This window comes from Anabrus simplex, chromosome 4 (assembly GCF_040414725.1).
Source record: "Anabrus simplex isolate iqAnaSimp1 chromosome 4, ASM4041472v1, whole genome shotgun sequence".
Classification (NCBI taxonomy): Eukaryota; Metazoa; Arthropoda; class Insecta; order Orthoptera; family Tettigoniidae; genus Anabrus; species Anabrus simplex.
This window is the reverse complement of record NC_090268.1, coordinates 372,552,923-372,567,720: the sequence shown is the minus strand read 5'-3', so window position 1 is coordinate 372,567,720 and position 14,798 is coordinate 372,552,923. Positions and strand designations below refer to the sequence as shown.

General features: G+C 36.7%; 1 protein-coding gene across 2 annotated transcripts in view; it reads left to right on the top strand.

Moving 5' to 3' along the window:
- HnRNP-K (Heterogeneous nuclear ribonucleoprotein K) overlaps positions 1 to 14,430 on the top strand; it is a 281,790-nt gene extending 267,360 nt beyond the window's left edge. For both annotated transcript variants that reach the window (XM_067145808.2, XM_067145809.2), the window contains exon 14: positions 13,149 to 14,430. The gene's annotated coding sequence lies outside the window, so the exon portion shown is untranslated. The remainder of the gene's footprint in view (positions 1 to 13,148) is intronic.
- The last annotated feature ends 368 nt before the right edge of the window (positions 14,431 to 14,798 follow it).

Sequence of the window (14,798 nt, the reverse complement as noted above, 5' to 3'; positions counted from 1 at the left end):
TCAAGCCACTTTGCCTTTTGGAAATTCTATCGCAGTCGTGGAGTAGAAGTGATAATGGGCACTTTCACACTTCTTTCAATAATGACTGGTCTGTGTTGACTGTGAGGAAAGGCACGTAGGACTTTGCGTGATGTTGGTAGGGGCAGACAGTTATCATCCGTTGATACAAAGCATAAATCAGGCTTGTAGTCCCGTTTCCATGAAGTTGATCTAAAATTATCCATGACTACATCAATAAACACAGCGGCCTTAGTGAAATGGAAATTAATGAATTCATAAAGATATTGAATTTTGAATTTTGTTGTAAACAATAATTACTTCTCCTTTAATGGTAAATATTATCAGCAGAAAGGCCTAGCTATGGGCAACCCTCTATCTGGCATTCTAGCAGATATGTACATGGACTATATAGAACATACAAAAATTTCACAAATAAAGGGCATTAATTTGTGGCTAAGATTTGTTAACGATACTTTCGTGATCATCAATAAGGACATTACTAACAGTCATGATGTAGTCTCACTGAACGAAATAGATCCTAACGTCAAATTCACCAAAGAAGATGAGGTCAACAATTCCTTAAATTTTTTAGATTTAACAATTACACGCTTGAATAACACTTTTGAATTTCAAATTTTTAGGAAACCTACTCATTCACCCATAACTATTAAAGATTCGTCCTTACATCCTAAGGCCCAAAAACTAGCTGCCTATCATAGCCTAATATATAGGGCACTAAAAATTCCCCTTTCACCAAAAAGTTTGGAAACAGAACTAAATTACATAAGACAATTGGCTCGGCACAATGGCTTTAAAGTAAATGTGATCAATCTGTTAATTGACAAGATCAAAAAAAAAAAAAGTCAACATAGCCTTCAAGACAATAAATAATAATCGGAACATATTCCTCAACCACAGTAGAGTCAATAACATTTACTCAGGGTCAGGTGTTTATAGGTTAAAATGTGCCCAGTGTGGGTTCACATATTTTGGAACAACCGGGAGGAGCTTTTACACAAGGTATCTGGAACATTACAATGCTTCCAAGCATAATAAGTATTCGGCCATGAGCCAGCATATGACTGAAACAGGCCATAAGTTCACCTCTATAGAAAATGATTTGACGGTCATTAAAAACCTAAGCAAAGGGAAATTTTTGAACAAAACGGAGAACTTGTACATTTATTTGGACCAATCTTATAACAAAAATAATAATCTTAACGATGCCATCGTTAACAAAAATTCGTTATGTGAAACAACTCCGAAATTAATCCAGACAGTAAATCAGAATAAAATTCCCAGTATGTTTAAGGGGAGACCCTACTGAGTTTTTCAGTCAAAAATGGTCCAGAAACCGAAAATGAGATTTTTCCATCAGATGATATTTCATTCCTTGCCGCGCATTGTGATATATTTTTTTTGCTTGTACGGCCATTTTTAAATGCTCTGCGGGGGCCTTAAAATGACACATGCACTTCAGTTTGAATGGACACGCCCACTTCCCTGCAGATAAAGTGGCATAGCTCAAAGATTCTTTTGTGTTTCAACTTGATTCTTGAGCATGATGTTTAGGAATGGCCTAGTGCTGCCATCTGTTATCTTATTTTTGATGATTTGTTGAAGAGGTGTATTAGGGGAAAAAACTCAGAATCCAAATGAGAGTTTACAATCTGTTATTTGGCATAAATGCCCTAAACAGACCTTTGTTTCCAAAGCAAGGGTGGACATGGCTGTTGTAAATGCTGTGGGTGAGTTCAATATGGGTTCCGTAGCCTGTCAAAAGGTCAAAATGGCAGTTGATGGCATACAATTGAGTGAAACCACTTACAAAGTGGGTCATGAACGTGACAGAGACAGGAAGCAGAAAAGTGCCATGAATAGTAAAGAAGACAAAAAAACTGTTAGCAAGAAGCAGAAACAGTCAAAATCAGTTGCTGAAGAGAGAAAAAGGGCTAAGGAAGGAGAAACATAGGTGCTGGGAAGTTCTGATGAAGGTATTATTACTTGACAGATGTTTATTTATAAAACTATCTTTTTCTCAGAACTAACAATTTCAGATATTTAAAACATTCCTTGCACAACAGTTTTTGCACGATTACCTTCAAACTGTGTCCACACACTCTACATTATAAGGTTCATGAAACTTAGTATCCGTTTTAAAATGTAATTATAATTTTCAGAGATATGGGGTGTGAAATCCAAAATTTTCATAGGTTTTAACATGGTTATGAGGTGTAGCGAGAAAAATGGAAATAATTGGATAACCAATGGATTGTTTTTGAAATGAATACCAATTATTATTACAATATGTGTTGTGACTATTGTAAGAAAGTTTCAAGAAAATAGTTTCAAAAATATTGTGCATGGGACATTTTGAAAATGATGTACTTTTTTCAAAAAAATTGTTATAAATTGAAAAATTTCCATTCAAATTCATTCAAATATTATAATTAGCTTAAACTTACTTATCTCAATGTACTACCAAAATTTGGTGAAAATCAGATAAGAATTGTAGAAAAATTAAAACTCAGTAGGGTCTCCCCTTAAATCACAAAATGCATGCGCTCCAATGGCCACACCTAATGCCAGAGCAGCCCAATCCAATTCAAGTAACACCTCTCAAGCAGCAATACAGACACACAATTTGAATCTCACGCCCCCTTCCCCACCAGGCTCCACCCCTCCGCTTCAGCATCGATATTACACTAGGAGCAAGCTTAGCCGTTTAGACACAACCGGAACAATTGATCCCAGCAAACGTCGACAAGACAAGTAAGTTCATACGATAAACACTCGCTCTACTTTAGTACCGTATTGGGTTCCACATCCATCATTCTAATTCCCCATTTTTCTCTTATCCAGTTACAGACTACTCATATTCCTCCCAGATTGAATATGCACCAATGGGAAGTTTATCCACAAGAATGACGGAATATTTTTATTGCGATAAACAATGATTGAAATCAACAATATGTATCCTACTTACACGCTTCAACCTTAAAACATAACCATGCTTCTTTCTAAAGGAATATTCAAACTGTTTCAAACCCTAACATGAATGACTTTAACCAAGGTTCCGGTATTGTCAAAATTTCTTACGACTCAGGCGACCATATCAGCTGAAGAAACCCCAACTCACGCAGTGATAAATTCTAGTCAATACATTTTGAGAAACCCCTATTCACGCTTGATCAACCCAATCCACAATTGGAATTCTAGTCATTATAAAATAAGTTAATTCAAATTTCATTGTTCATAATCCGAATAGAATTCAGAATAAGGTCAACGAGATTTGGGTAAGAAATAAAATTAAAGCAACGTACAAAAGAAAGCCCTCTCAAATTTACAATTATATAAAGTTCATTTATTTTTGGCCCAAATGTTGTCTTCATTGGAAATGAAATCCATTCAAACTACATGTGGACTATAAATTGAATATTAACGATTTTATCCAAGATTCCGGTGTTGTAAAAATTCTTATGACTCGGGCGACTATAACAGCTGAAGAAACCCCAACTCACGCAGTGATATATTCTAGTCAATACTATTGAGAAGCCTCAATTCAAGCTGTGATCAATCCAATCTGCAATTGGAGGTCTGGTCATTGTAAAAAATGTAATTCATTGTTCATAAATTCTGGCAAGGTTAATGCACTTATTGTACATACTGTACATATTGTAAACTGTGTAAATAGCATAGCATAAGACAATTGTATTAAGTTTACTATAAGTTCCAATGTTTATAGTTTTAATTCTTGACCTTAGGATTACTATAGGCTGATGACGCCCATAACTAGGGCGAAACATGTCCCTAACTAGTGTGTTTCATTCATGTAGAATTTAACCACTAAAATATATAGGAGGGCGGGTTTTTTTTTTTTTTTTAAAAAAGCCCCGGAGGGTCATAAATGAAAGACAAGTGTACGTATCCAAATGAATTTATTACCAAATGTTAGGTACAAATGTGGTTACTTTTCAACATAATCACCATGAAGGTTGAGGCATTTGTCACCTGTAGACAAGCTTTTCGATCCCCTCTGCACAGTATGTTGCCGCCAGTGAATTCAGATAGGCCCGAACGTTGGTTTGAAGATCTTCATCCTCTTGGAACCTCTGCCCTCCCAGCCACTTCTTCAGTCCCGGGAAGAGGTGGAAGTCACTCGGTGCTGCACCCGCTCTTGCAGCGGTCAGTGCAAGATTATCCCGGTAGCTCATTAATTCTTCTCAGGGTATCCTTTTTCCGCCCATAAAATCTGAGATTTTATATGTAATTATTTAACGTGGTTTCGGAAGAGAAATTGGCCGCTGGGGTGCTCGTGATGGGAGTATCAATATCCACGAGAATGACGACCGATATCTAGAAATCATCTTGCATTTCGTTTGTAAGAACTTGTCGATTGCTTACATCTAGAAAACTTAACAACTAACTTAACTCTAAACGTTACCAGAACAGAAATCATAACTCAGTCACATACTAAAAAAATATATAAGATTATTTATTGACAAAAATTAATGATCGAGATATAGTGAAATCTGGGTAGTATTAATTCCGTGTTATCTCATCATTTGAAAATAAGTTAGAGTCAGCGCTGGCTCATTTAAGATAAATAGTGGAACTTAAAAAAAATGCTAACATTCTCTCATTTATAAGTTCAAATTCCAATAAATACACCTGTGAACCTTCGTAGCCATGTTCCGAAAGTATTACATTTTTAAAAAAAAATAATATTTGCGATCATTGAGCATTCAAGGAATCAAATAAAATTTTCATATTGTAAATACTGCTCTGTTAATTATTAAAGTTATCCTCTCAACATATGAGACATGTTTCCCAAGTATACACTTTCGCGTGTATTAAATTGTGGCAGTGTTCACCGACCTTCCATTCATAAGTCAAAGTCTTTCATAGGTTTGAACTCCGAGTGTTAGGTAATATCTTTCTGGTGTGAACAAGTAACGACTTACGAGCTAAAGCAATACCGCCCTCGTGCCTACGATATCTGGCTCCTAGCTAACCATTGTAATATTCTTCATTTTTATATACTGAGTTAAAATCATATTTATCTGAGTAGAAATAAAAAAATCTAACTAACTCTTCGAATAGTTTCTAATCTACACACTCATCTATTAGTGGCTCAATGTACTCTTATAATCTGCACTGTCTCAATATTTCATTTATATACGTGCTACTGAACGTGTATGGATAGTATAGAATGCAGGTATTTCATATCAACCTGTAAGATCACCGCTCCACGAAATACTAGATATATAATCAATCATGAGTCTATTGCATCATATATCGTCCCTGCTCTGGCAAACTAGCGAAACTGACAAACTAAGGAATCTGTAGTTCTGAAGTTCTGGTCTAGATTTTGTTATTTATATACTGTCTACCCTCTGACAAAGTCTCACATCTGCAGCTCATTCTATATGTCTAACACATAAAACCAATAATTAAATATAAAAATTGATTTGACATGAGTAATCACAACTTCTTTCAGCTCTCCTAACCTCTTGACAATTTTCAGATTCGTTAGTTTGCCAGAGCAGGGACGATATAAGAACACTCTCTCTTACGCAGTACCAGTTATTCACCCAAGTCAAACACAATATCACTGTCACGTTACACAATTCTATATAATTCATGTTTACCTTACCTTGAAATGGTCATCTGCGCGGAATTCTCTTCTTGACGTATATTTTCAAACATGGCATAGAAACTCACCTTATATTACTAATAAATCATTAACACGTCAAATAGCAATTCTTACACTTCCCGTAGAACATAACTAAATCTCTTCACTTAAACCATTCATCAATATATAATCGCATTTCAATACACTACCATCGATACTTTAACATCCTATCGGCTTCCATTTAGCCGCATGCATATAGCCATAACTCCGAAACCATATGCTAAATATTCAAGAATTGCTTAGCAAAATACGCAGTCAAATAACCTCTATTTTTAATAACAGTAATATGAATTCATATGCCCTCTTTCTCTGACGAAAGGAATACTTAATTTGTCAATGATCATCGTATTGTGCAGGTAATTCGTGACGTAAACTATACTCAGGTAAAACGAGATTAATCGAACCTTTACTAGTAACTTAGACTCATTGATTCTAGCTCTACTCAAGTAACATACCTTTCTCTTATCGGATATTATTTCCACTGTCGATGTGCTAGTGCAGTATCCAGTATATGTCATATTGTCATTCTAATTCATCACTTCCATCTAATTTTAAAATCTTAAGTATTTCACACATTACTTATATTACACACGCGTTCTTAATTACTACATAAATCACCAAACTCTCAGCACATGCCAAAATAGATTGAGGGTGCAGATTGCAAGAAACTACTCTACTATAGAAAAGTATGGACTTAGCTCGTCAGTTGCTACATCTGGTCTGGTGGTTGCTCCGTCCTTCACTTGCTGCTAGACCCTCAGATTGGAACTGGATCTCTGTCTGAACTGGACATTCACGGTCATCTGCTGGTTACATAGCTCGTCAGACCACTTCGTATCATCCGGTCTTTCGGCTGGCCGATGCTCATCCAACGTCATCATCTCCACTGGTTGGTCTGTCCAATAATCTCCGCCTAGTCATCTGATTCGACGGCACATTTCCCCAGTTCGGTCCATCTTGATGAATTAGCAGACAGTCATCATCACGTATCTGTTGACAATGAAAAGAATTCCCTGTGCGCAGTAATTAGTCATGATAATCTGCATTTTCTGTTATTTAAAATAATCGTTAAAGTTTTTCTTTCTGTAAAAAGTTTTCTCCGTAAATAATTATTTTTTTGTTACTGCTACGGTAGTTATATTCTTCTCGTGTGTAGTTATTAAATATTTCACAATGGTGAATTCCGATTCTTTCGATCGTTACGTTGCTACTTGATCTTACAAATCCGTCGTATATCACCAAAATTTATATATTTATATTTCTTTCTCGGCTCGTCTACTGGCATACAGCGATGAATACTTTAATTATATGCTGTCGCGAATATATATAATTAATATTCTTCTTCAGTAGGCAAATCTATTCTTGGAATATGTAGATCTGCTCGCATCTGCGTCTTGTCTACATGAAAGTAATTTTTTAGAGACTCGTTAAACAATTCACCCGCTGCTATATTTTTTTTTTAAAACAATTCAAATGAGCCTCTACTGTTCTCCAGTGTCTTCGAAACCTATCCTTTCCGTGACGTACATAACCTCCTATACGTTGCATTGATACGAAGTTCATTGCCTTAGTAGATCGCATGGGCCATACCTTCCTACGCCGCCATTTTGTTGTTGGTCTACGAGATGCGAACGGGCACAGTGCTAAATCGGGACTGTACGGTGGGTGGTCAAAAACGTCCCACCGAAATTCCTCCTGCAGAAGTTGTTGGGTGACACGAGCACTGTGAGGGCGTGTGTTGTCATGAATGAAGCGGATTCCAGACGTCAGCATGCCTCGTCGTTTGTTCTGTATGGCCCTCCGCAGTCGTCGTGAAGTCTGGCAATAAACAGCTGCATTGATCTTAGACCCCCGTTCCATGAGTTCAACAAGCAACACACACTTTTGGTCCCAAAAGACTGTAGCCATCATCTTTCTTTTGTTGAAGGTTTGCTGAAACTTCTTCGGTTTGTTTGGCGAATGCGAGTGCATCCATTGACGCGATTGTTGTTTTGTTTCAGTGGTGACGTCCAATACCCCACCCAAGTTCCTTTAACATTTCTGATACACTACTCTTTCTCCTGAAATCCCCTGTTACAGATCTTGCTGCTTTCCTCTCACACTATCTATTTCTTTCATTAGGTATTCTTGATGAGGATCCCAAACACGGTTTGCATATTCCAATAATGGACGAACCATACTCGAGTAACTTTTTTCTTTTAATTCTTTGTTGCATCCTTTAAGTAGCCTCATTATGACATGTAACGATCTGTATGCTTTCCCAACAATGTCATCAACATGACCGTTCCAGTGCAAATTGCTTTCAAATCTCACACCTAAGTATTTGCACTTGCCATCTTTTGGGATAACACCTCATCCAAAGTACCATCTTTTGGGATAACACCTCATCCAAAGTATATTCAAATTCAGTTTTAAAGCTCCTGTTTGTAAAAGTTGTAACAGTTGATTTGCCTCCATTAACCTTCATATTATTTTCTTCAACCCATTGTTGGATACTTTCAAGGTCCCTTTGTAATTCTGAACAATCCTCAATGTTGTTTATTTCCCTATAAACAATTATGTCATCTGCATACAATCTTATTTTTGATGTTATATTGTTCCCTAAATCATTTGCGTATATTAAGAAAAGTAACGGATCGATTATACTACCCTGTGCAATTCCCTTCCAAACTTTCTCTTCCTGAGATACATGATTTCCTACTTTGACTTTCTGAACCCTTGAATTTAGAAATGTTTTTATCCAACGTGTAACCCTTACATCCAATCCTATTTCCTCCAATTTCTTTAATAATATTCCATGTTCCCTTCATCGTTAACATTGGTCCGGCCTTCTTTGAACTTCCTTCACCATTCACGCACAACACCTTCACTCATTGGGTTTGGACCGTATACTCGACTCGTTCGTCGATGAATGTCAGCTGTACTCTTCCCTTCTGCTTGAAGGAAACTTATCACACTACGCACCTCACATTTGGCGGGAGCGTCAATAGTAGCGGCCATGTTTCCGTGGCAATACCTCGGTTCGTACTGATGTGAGTAAGTTGGCTGTGACCATGGGTGGAGGGGAGGAGTTGCGCAGTCACCTTCCATGCGCGAATAGTTCTCACAGCATGTGTGGTTTTTTATCTGCACGATCGGAGGTTGGGGGGGGAAAAAAAAGCCTTCGTATTTGTATTGAAAAGGTGGACACACTAATTTTAATCTTGAAAGAGTTTACTTCCCGATGTTACCCGACGAATCAAGAACAAGCACGCGCGCAGCTGGCTGTCAACTGGCATTGACACATACTGCAAGTAGCTGCAGTCAGGCTCTTCGATTGAGGTTATTCTTTCATTAAAGCTGGAAACGCAATGCAATTAAAAGAACGAAAGTAAATGTAAAGTGGCCCAAAGTATTAAGCATTGAGTTAAATGGAACTACTTACAGTACCCAAGCTGTAAACCATATTTTTAAAAATAAAAAATTAAAAACATACTGTTCCAATAAGCGTACACACAGAGGACATAATATGAACACAAAATAACCATCGAAGATGCTCTCTGCTACAGTCATGTATCTTTTCCGATTTTAACACGCTTCAATTTGTCCAGTGTAGGCACAGTTTTTTAATGACATAAAATTCGCTAATTTTCCGACGTATCACATCTTTTTTGAAGTCGTCTGTTTCGATCCTTTTCTTGTGGACTATTTTCTTGCCATCTGGTGTAGAAAAATGCAAACGACCCTTGGCCATAGTCGTCTTCCCTTCCGCTAAAATACGTTTCACCAGCAAGTTTGAAAGCCCTGTTGCTTCACTTGTTGAAGCCACAACATAATAATTCAGTTTATAAACTGTTTTCTGTTCTCGTAAGTGATCAGCTACATTATATACTATTTCTCTGGCTTGTCCCCTTACAGGCCGGCCAGATTTGCTACCAGACTTCGAAGTAGCAGCCATAACTACTGTACATTCAAATGACACTCTCACTAGAATAACATGTTACACAACACTATATAGCTGAAAGACTGGGCTGCCGTCAATTATTTCGCTGCTGAGCGGCTTTAGATGTGTGTGTGTTGGCATACCAGTTGCGCAACTGCCGATACTCCTAATTCTGTTTTTTACACTCAAGAATTTAGTTTAACAATGAATTACATTTTTTACAATTCGATTGCTTGCACCTTGAAATACGTACCCGTGGCCAGTAGCTGTAATGATTGGTCTTCAAAACTGTTGGGGTTTTCCTATAAACCCCCAGTCTATTCAGTGATTTTAAAATCAAATACAGGTCTAAACCATCCCTTTGAGTATTATTTAAATATGAAATTTGGTCGAGATCTGTCCAGCCGTTTCGCCGTGATCGAATCTGCAATTGGAGGTCTGGTCATTGTACGAGCTCAGTAGTGTGATTGAAATTTTTCTCACCAAACGCCTTAAGGCACAGGTGAAATGTTATCCACCTTAAGTCGGATACAGGAGTGAACGTATTAAATTAGCTGGAATTTTGCGACTGTGCATTGTTCAGAACACACTATGAATTTTTATTCTCATGTCATGTTGAAATGTTCGATCCAATCATCAGATTCCACAGCGTTCAGCCATGCCTTTTTATTATTCCTATACTTGTCGTAAACTGCTGAATCAAGATTTTTGAAACACAAGTGAGTTGCCACTAAGGCACCTTTCTTTCACCAGTTTCGTTGGCATTGATACAAAATACGATAGTTATTCTGTCCTTTGATTCTTTGCAGTCCATTACATGGGCATTTGAGATTGTTTTTTTGGGTTGCGTGCAATGAAATAAAGCATTTTCATCCATATTGTGTTCATCTCTTGCATCATTATTCATGATTGCTGGTTGGTTTTCATGGCCTTCTGCAACCACCAAGGCCATATGAGCAACATTTCCATTCAAACTTAGTAGATTCCAGGTTCTTGCCAGTAATTTTAAACAAACAGTTGGCCATATATCAACTATGTTTGGAAACCTTGGGGAAAAATAGTGATAACCCTCAAATTTAAAATTTTTCATTTTTCTGTAGTAAACAGCTCTATCCAACATGAAGTTTGGTTTTTACAAGAACCTAGTAGATTTAATGAGATGGCAGCACAATTCAACTTTATTTTTATAAAAAGCCACATGTCTCTGCAGTAAGCAAGGAGTCCACATTTCCAAGATGGCAGATCAGGTTTCTGAAGATGTGCTTTCATTTACGGCACAGAAAACAATGACGTTGAGGAGTTTATGGGTGGAGATGGCAGTTTAAAGGATCCAGATCATGTTGAAACCCAGGAATATGATGGAAGTTCATCTGGAAGTAGAGAACAAGTATATTTTCCAGTTGGCTAACAGCTTTGTTTACCATGTGGTTTCGATTGTTGGTTGTAACTATTTACATGCTGTGATATAAAATACCTTTTTGCTAAAGTATTAGCATTACTAATCATCACATGCTAACCCATACCATTGTCATTATACTGAAATTTTATAAACATAACCACTCTTTACCCGTCCTTTATGTGACTGTGGGTTATAACTTTTTACACTTTCTGATGTGCCGGTATTATGCGGGTTACAATAATCAGTTTACATGTTATTTTCTTTGTAATAATTGGGTATATGCATTGTGTAAAATTTAAAAAAAATCGTACGGAACTCCCTTTAACATGGCGGGGTGGGTAGCTTAACCTTTACCACTCGTCTGTCGGGTGAGGCCCGACATTACGATATTCCCGTTCCGGTCGCATGTCGGGCGAGACCCGACATGACATTTTATCGCCCACCGCTCGTCTGCCGTTTCTTAGCCGACAAAATAAACGATGCTGTACTGTACTGCCATCTTTTGGTTCAGCGTGGAACTTTGTAGAATCCAGATATTATTTGACAATCAGTCAATCTATTATTTAGAGGGCAGTGTAACCGTCAGCTGTCCACTCACGCACACGAAAGGTCGAGCGATAGTGAACAAACATGGTCGCCATGTGCTCTTATAGTCATATATAGTTTACTGTTCAATGTTGTATATGTCGGGTAACACACAAAACCACAATATTTTCGCACCTATTCACCTTCCTTGTACCCTAAAAGTGAACTGGCGATGTTCGGCTTGTGTACCATAACCCAACATGTGCCTGATGCTGACGGCTGGCACAAATATAAATCAACTGATCCCGATTTCAAGAAATCGCCGTTTAGCCTAAAATCTACCGTGAGGTATGAAACCAGAGACTGAATAGAGTTTTTTAATTGCTTTTTACCGATAATTTGTTCATTGAAATAACTAACGAAACCAATCGGTATGCGATAACGATAGTAATAATAATAATGATAATGCAAAATAATTTGTCATAAATTGCACATATTGCTTTTATTTGCTCCAGTATAGCTTACTTTAAATGTGTATACCCGAAATTCATCATTTAAAAGCAAATGCTACCTCCAAAATCGTGAAAGATTAACACAGGTCATATAAGATAAAAATTCACATTTAAAATACGAGTAGTAGAGACAACACAGAGAACTTTAATTCGAGGGGTAAGGGTTAAGCGGTGGAGTACTAGCTTTCTGACCTCAAGTTAGCAGGTTCAATCTAGGCTCAGTGCAGTGGTATTTGAAGGCGCTCAGATATGTCAGCTTTGTGTCGGTGGATTTACCGGCATGTTAAAGAACTCCTGCAGGACAAAATTTCAGTATCTCGGTGTATCCGAAAACCGTAAAAGTAGTTAGTGATACGTAAAAGCAATAACATATTTCTTTTATTTAACTTAATTTTATTAAACATAAATCTACATTCAGCATTTTTCTTCCATTCCTAGGGCTGTAAAGGAAGGACTTTAGTGGGTACCACCAGTATATTCTGAATTTTATGGTAGTTTGAACTGCAGTGATACAAACAGTACAGAAATGTTCATTGATGATGAGGATGATGAGAGATACGTCCAGTTGAGAGTGAGAGAAACTACCTAACTGAAATTAATCAAAGCATTTTATTATTATAATCGTGTTACTGGCTTGTTTCTTTCTCTACTAGTTTTATATATTTCATAGATATGTTTTCCTGTATTGTCAATTGTTCACTACTTTATCCACATTGCATGTAAGTAATTGTAACCCTCAGATTGGTAGTCACATAGGCACATTCAGTGTTTAATATACTCTAATTCCCTATAATACTGGTTATTTATGATTTTTTTTTCCTCCGGGATTTTATAAAGAAGGACTACACGTATCACTGTCATGAGTAATATGTTTCAAAAATCAAAAAAGTTAGCATTAAAGATTTTGTGAAAATTAATTTCATATCTCAGACCTTACAATATGAGGCTTATCACTGTTTCCCCCCCCCCCTGAGGTCTTCATTTATAATAATGCATTATAACATGTATCATTGATCTGATCAAAGGTTTATGTATTTTGTTTAGACTGAACATTTCATAATTTCTAATTTGTTGCTTATTACTTGTTTGTTTCAGTGTCCATGAGAATTCTGATTAATACTACTGAGGCATTAGCTCCAAGCCAAATGTGATATTTGTCACATCTCATTGTCTTTGAAATTACATCTCTTGTGTGAAGGCTTTGGATAAGCTAGGCAGGTTCCATGAAGTGATGCAAGTCTTTGTGAGGCTACATTATTTTACTATCTACAGTTTCTGTAGAAGAGCATGTTTTAATCATTTAGACTTAAGTAGTGGAAACGTTGACTGGATTTTATATATATGAATATTGCCAGAAGCTGTTTTAGTTACGTAAGGAATGTGGATGGTGTGGATGTGAAAATATTTTTCTTTATGAATTACGTATATTAAGATAAAGGGAATTGGGAGAAGAGTGTTAACTCAAAACTCTCGTACCTGAAAGCAATTTCCAGTACACCGTATCCCATTCAGCTCATAACATTCTAATCCTTCATGAAAAATGACTGTGACGAAAAAAAGAAAAAGTAATGTAATAATTTTTTTTAGGTACAATATTTTAGTAATTTTATCTCTTACATGTATGGTGATAGTGCATTCATGCAAATGAAATAAAGCATGATACATATAATGTGTTGAAATATTTGTGTGTTTGGTTTCTTTCACATGCATCATTGACCTGATCAAAAGTTCAATAAAGTTTGCATTTTGTATATTTCTCATCTTTTCATTTACTGCTATTTGCCATGTATACATTTTTGTATGTAGGAAATACTAATTGGTTGATCTGCTCAGGTAACTGATAGCTGTAATTTTTTTCTTTTGTATGACAAAATATGACCCTAGGTAATATTATAATTATCAGTTAGCAAATGGGACCATAGGAACAATGTAGTGTGGGTGAAAGAGCCAAGATAAATCAGAATGTTACATAGACATGAGCTGAGAATTTTTATTTTATAGAATCGGCGACTATGTAACCAATCATAGCTTCTTGTTCACTTGCTCATGTATTAATGTTGAGGAGGAACTGAATGAATCACATTTTACTTTCAGGTGGTTAACTTGATAGAAGCATTTGTGAGATGAGTGCATTCTCTGTGCATTTGTCATTTGATATATTTTTCAGAGGGTGAATCTAGTACAAATAATTCTTCCTAAATGCCGATTGAGAGTCTGGATCCCACCTGTAGAACCCATTTGTTATGTCAGTTGGAGAATTTGTTTTATTTGTAGGCTATGTTTGTAGATTTACATAAGGCAGTAAATGAGGACTATTACTTGCGCACAATGTAAGTGTATTTTTTGGGATGTCAATAAAGAAGTCAAATTTATAGTAGGTTTTCTTTTATTGCCATTTATCATTCCTGGTTCTCCTCGTTTTGAACATGCAGTTATTGCTTTGTTGAGGACTTGGCCTGTTGTAATATTGTGAAGTATTTGTGCATTTTCTTCTATAATAAATTTAAAACATACTAGATTTATGTGCACAGTGAAGAAGCTACAGTGCACAGTCATCTGGCTTCTTGTCTATTTGGTCAACATAGTGACCCTTGATGCAGGGAGTTCTGGGTTCATTTAACAGCCAGGCTAGAAATTTTAACTATGAATGGTTAATTCTTCTAGCTCCGGGACTGGGTGTTCCATGTTCTTAATACACACCTCTTCAGCAACTCACCACAATGCCAAGCCACCACAGAAGACAAT